The 5,360-nt window shown below is 33.9% G+C and overlaps 1 protein-coding gene and 1 long non-coding RNA gene across 5 annotated transcripts in view; one reads left to right on the forward strand and one right to left on the reverse strand.

Moving 5' to 3' along the window:
* The window catches only part of LOC117175240 (heterogeneous nuclear ribonucleoprotein K), a 374,225-nt gene extending 370,981 nt beyond the window's left edge, over positions 1-3,244 (reverse strand). For 3 of the 4 annotated variants that reach the window (XM_033364916.1, XM_033364913.1, XM_033364919.1), the window contains exon 1: positions 3,115-3,244. The gene's annotated coding sequence lies outside the window, so the exon portion shown is untranslated. The remainder of the gene's footprint in view (positions 1-3,114) is intronic. The other variant, XM_033364918.1, reaches the window with a different exon arrangement.
* LOC117175243 overlaps positions 1-5,360 on the forward strand; it is a 225,958-nt gene that overhangs the window by 186,554 nt on the left and 34,044 nt on the right. The window lies entirely within an intron of this gene.

A 5,360-nucleotide genomic window follows, 5' to 3' on the forward strand; every position in this document is an offset into this window, starting at 1 on the left:
CCCCCAGTTTTTGTCAAATGCCCAGTTTTCAGAACCCCGCGAATCCGAAAAATAGGTTTTTACGAATGTGCCTGTAATCATCCTATTAGATTGACCTCTGGTACACCCTTTTAGTGTCCTACACCAAAGGTCAAGTTTGTTAGCCAGTCATTTTGGAGATAAAATTTTAAAAGTGTGCCCATTTTGTATATTTTTGATACTACATTTTTCAAAATAAAAAAATTTTCGGTACGGATGTTTATAGTATTCAAAAAATTGAACAATTTATCCTAATGACATTTTTCATAAAACCAAAAATTTCCTGAGTTAAAGCATTTACAAAATTTCAAAAAACACGAAAATTAACCTTTAAAGCCAAATAACGGACGATATGAAAAAAAGACAAGAGAAGAAAAAGTTTGATTTCTAAATACCCTACAAGATTATTATAACCAATAATATACATTTATGGGAATGATATAAAATTTCAGGGATAAGCTCGAGTGCGAAGCATGAGATACGTGATGAGAATATGACCTTTTAATATCAACTGAAAGGGTGACCCTCCTTATACTCCTAAAGCCCACCTTATAATTTTTTGTTCTCAACCAAACAAATTTTAGGAACACATGGCATCCCAATAAATTATCATCTGCGTTGCACAAGATGGAATAATTTTAATTGTAGAAATTAAAATTCAAACCCATTGGAAAATCGAATATTCTGCATAAAACACTTCATAGCGACCTCTAAATATATTTTTTTAAACCTACAAAAAAATAAGGAACCATTTTCTGACCAAAAGAAAGAAATTTCATATGTAAGGTTTTAGAAAATCAAAAACAAAGGATTTCATGAGGCACCCTAATTATATAGTAAGTACCTCGTTAATTTCGTGATTGGGAGTTTCTGCGATCTGTTTATTCGAGATTTTTGCCGTCTTTTGTAATTCTGAATCGAATTATTGGACATTTTTGCTTAAAAGATCTAAATAAAGAGAACATTGTTTATTACTATTTTCTTACAACAACGAGAGCGTGATAATGCAGCCCGTTTTAAGGGTGAGAATTAAAAAATAAGTTTTGCGTCGAAAATTCAGGTCCCGTGTGATTTAATAGTACATTTCGATATGGGTTTGAGATGTGATTGATTATTCTGCGAACTTCACGTTTTTTGTACGAGCAAAGCGAGTGAAAAAAGCCTCTTGCGCGGAAAATCATCTCGACAACAAATTTAGAATCGTATTTTATACCACGAGAGCCGAAATAATCATGTAAAGTTGAGATTTGTAGGTTAGAGTAGCATAAAATCAATAACAGGTGTTTTAGAATATGACGTCAACTAGATGATCGATACCGAGGGTCAAATAATAGCACTAAATACATGGGATGACGATGTTCAAAAATCAATAACTTTTCATGCTAATTATGAGCGGTTCTTGTAATTTGAAGGAATCATCGGTTGTGTTTGACGAAGTGCCTAAGCTTCACACCGAAAATACTTGGTCTATAGCCTATGCTCACCGTATTTTCATGAAAAAAGGCAAATTCTTTTCTTTTTACAAGCATGATTTTTATTAGTTTTGACCTTGACAATTATATTTTCAGGTATTTGCATGACTGCATACGTAATTTTCTTTTATTTCTTATTTTGCTCTTCGCGAATAGCAGCCGACAACCAACAATCTTGCCGGCGCCGGCAATGAGGACTCCGCCATTAATTTATACAACAGATTTTACAGTAGCAGCTATACTCTTTTAATCACGAATGTCAGTTTTTCTTTTGCAATTTTTCACCATTACCACTCTCCTTGGAATCTTTAGCTGTTTTGGAAAATTCTCATCTAAACCTGGTCCATTCTGTCTCGAATCACAATTATGATTACATCAACATTGCCTACTTTTCTTAATTAAACTATATAGAAATGCGTTGGTACTTTCAAATACGATAAATGAACTTTACGACAAACCTCAGCTTTATAATATTAACTGTTCTTTTCAATAATTTCTTTTCGTTCTAAGATACCATAGAAGAACAGGATTCAGTTTTTAAAAATTTAATAACTTTTATTGTTACTTTACATAATTTCTTCTTTTTTCTGGAAATTCAATATTATTATTCCTGTTATTTCTGATAATATACTTAAAAAATGGATGAAAACATATTTTATTGCATAAGAATTGCATTCAAGTATTCGTTTTAAATAACTGCAATTTTCAAATTCTTAATTAAAGCTCTTTTTCCTAATATGATAACTACCTGATTTTCAATTTAAAGTTCTTTGACTACCCATATAATAAAAAGAAGTAGCAGGTTAAACATAGACCGAATACTTAGAAGTTCGACAGAATGAGCGAGATTTCGAGTATTTGAGAGCACATCGTATAACCGCGCTGACTAAGAATGACCGACGCTAACTCAAGTAGAATTTTTGTGATTCTCAGAGTAAGAACGATTCTTTAAGCTTTGGACACAATTTTTATAAACCAAAATTTGTCTGGATTTCGAAGGACCAGTTCTGAATCATTTTCACTCAGTTAATTGCATTGGAATTCTAATGTACATTCTATTCCAGAAATGCACTTACAGACTGAAAACAAAATATAGTTGCGCGAACACCATTATGAAGATATTAAAGCGCACTCTTATCGATTTCTTATCGCTGTTGATAATAACGGAAAAAACGAATCACGCAATCCAAGAGCGCAAAAACTAGATTACATGAAAACAAATGAAACTTTCTCATTTTAAAAGTTTCTTGAAATTTCGGCCATATTACAGCGTCGGCTAGCGTTCTAAGACGCATTTCATTAACTTCTTAAGAGTATAAAAAACGCCAAAAACACATAGGAAGACGTAGCGACAATCATTTCTCCCTTGCGTATAACCTTGACGCATCTTACAATCTGCTCATGGAAAACCTTTTCTATTTTTTCTAAATAGTAGGACAGCGCCTATGTGCTGTAACAATGTTCTAAAGAAACCGTTGGAAGAATATCACGTATACGAAAGATGGACCATTAACCCCCAAAAATCAAAAGACAAGAGTCAAAAGGAGTATATAACCAAATACAATTTGATCAAAGATGCCTGTATATAAATAAATATGATCTGACAAGGATGCGTTCGACTTACCGTGGGTCAGTTGTGCAGATGAAAGTTTTTTTTACCGGATACAATTCTGTGTAATGAAACTTACGTTGCAACACCACAGCTCTCCTATCACAATGCCGCATTCGCTACAATTGCCCATGCGAATGTCTACTGAAGGCGAAATGATCAACCACTGCCATCTAGCGTCAACTAGTGTAATGACAGAGGCAACAGCAGTGTGACTCCGATACTGTGTTGAAGATCGAACGGATCTCTTTTTCTAACGTGTAGAGATAGAAAGAGAAGTGTATTCAATTTTCGACTTGGAAACAGCATCATGCTATATTTACGCGCTTGTTTACTGGTCGCTAGCCAGCAGATAACTCATTAGAGTCAAAGAGACAGAGAGCGGAGACTTAAAAGAAAAGTACTCTCTATCTCTTTTACTGCTATAATTTTTCTGCTGGCTGGCGGCCACTTGACAGGCATGTAAAACACACCATCAGCAGTGGGACTCCGATGCTGTTTCGAAGTCGAAAATCGAACAAACCTCTCTTTTTATGTCCACATGTTAAAAAAGAGGTCCGTTCGATTTTCGACAAGGCATCGGAGACCAACTGTCAGGGTTGGTAACGTATAATCAAGATGAGTTGGGAGATGCTCCTGTAATGGAATAAGAGACTCCGTCAAAATCCGACTGCTAAAAGCGCCCTCTTGGTTTGTGGGTCAACTCTTCGGAGTTCCTTTGCAGTTTTCGGCATTTTTCAGACGTTCCGCGTCGGTAATTGCTTAAGTTAGAGAATTTAGAAAATGAGTTACCACCGCAGTTACAATTACACATGGACATAACAGAAGTTACCATAAATGTAAATGATGTACTGCATATTTATTTACCACTCGAATATTAAGTGTTTATTATATAATTATTCAAATGATTCACAATTATTAGTGAGTAGTCATATAATGACAACTAATTATTTATTTTAAAAATTAAAATTTTAAATATTATATCGTTACATAGCTATTTATATGCTATAAATTATGACTTATAATTTTATTACATTATCGGAAAAAGTTTTATGTTCACCTATTTTTTAATGACTGATAATTTTTATTCAAACAAAATGCAAAATAAAGTATTATTTTTAATGAAAAACTTCATTCTTTGTTTCCGAAGTATAAATGTACTGCTATTTAGATATATTTAGTTTTTTCAGTAGTCACAAACACTTTTGTAACCAATTCTCCCTGCGCAGCCACAGTGTTATAAAAACCACAGGTATCTTATATTATGAGAACAACACCGTGCAACTATGCACTTACTATGTCTGAACTGTACAATGAAAAACTTCAACACTATCGATATTTTCCGACTTAGTTATTCAATCCCCATCACTCCAGACAAACTTTACTGCTAAATACATATTTAATGAATAATAAATAGGGTTTAAAGAATTCCCTTCCAAGAACTCGACCACCATCGATTTCACAAAAAGTTCGCCTATAATCTTTAGAATTAGAAGCCCAATGAAAAATGGACTATACCACGAAATTACTCTTTCTTCAAGGGCTTGTTTATTATCAGTGGCATTGTTTGTCAGGCAAAAGATTAATTTGATAAAAATGCTTGAACATTTCAAAATGTTACAAACTTTTCATTCAGAGCTTTTTACAACATCCCTATTAACACAGAATATTGCCTCAATATTGCATCCATATTTCCTGCAACATCTGCAATATTGCAGGAAATATTGATGCAACATGGATGCAATATGATGATGGCCGCTTTTTGAAATATTGGGGCTATGGATTTGATGATTGTAGTACGCAAAGCGATAGGTACGTGTCGCTACTCACCAAGGTCTAATAGAGTAGTGCGGTGGAAATCTGCAGTACCGGCCCCTTTACAGGTGATACGTCAGCGTGTTGCCTTATCGACTGAGCAGAGTGCAGGGATCGTTCTGCGAAAATTAATAGATGGCGCTAACTATCATGTTTTGGGAATAACCAGCCCCCCGCAGCGACCGTACGTTAGGGTTAGTTCACTACCGTCGAGCGCAGATGGCGCTGGGAATCTCTACTGCAAATTTTAACATGGAAAGCATAGGCAAAATTATTTTGAAATTAATTTAATTGATATTATTCTTAATGACAATGGGTTTTCAAATAATTGTCAATCCCAGATTAAAATTTAACTTATAATTAAACCAAATTTTATTATTACATTCCAAACTTGTATATTAAAATTATACAATGTATTTTGCAAAAAATAAATTTGAAAAAATAAT

This window comes from Belonocnema kinseyi, chromosome 6, assembly GCF_010883055.1.
Source record: "Belonocnema kinseyi isolate 2016_QV_RU_SX_M_011 chromosome 6, B_treatae_v1, whole genome shotgun sequence".
Taxonomy (NCBI): Eukaryota; Metazoa; Arthropoda; class Insecta; order Hymenoptera; family Cynipidae; genus Belonocnema; species Belonocnema kinseyi.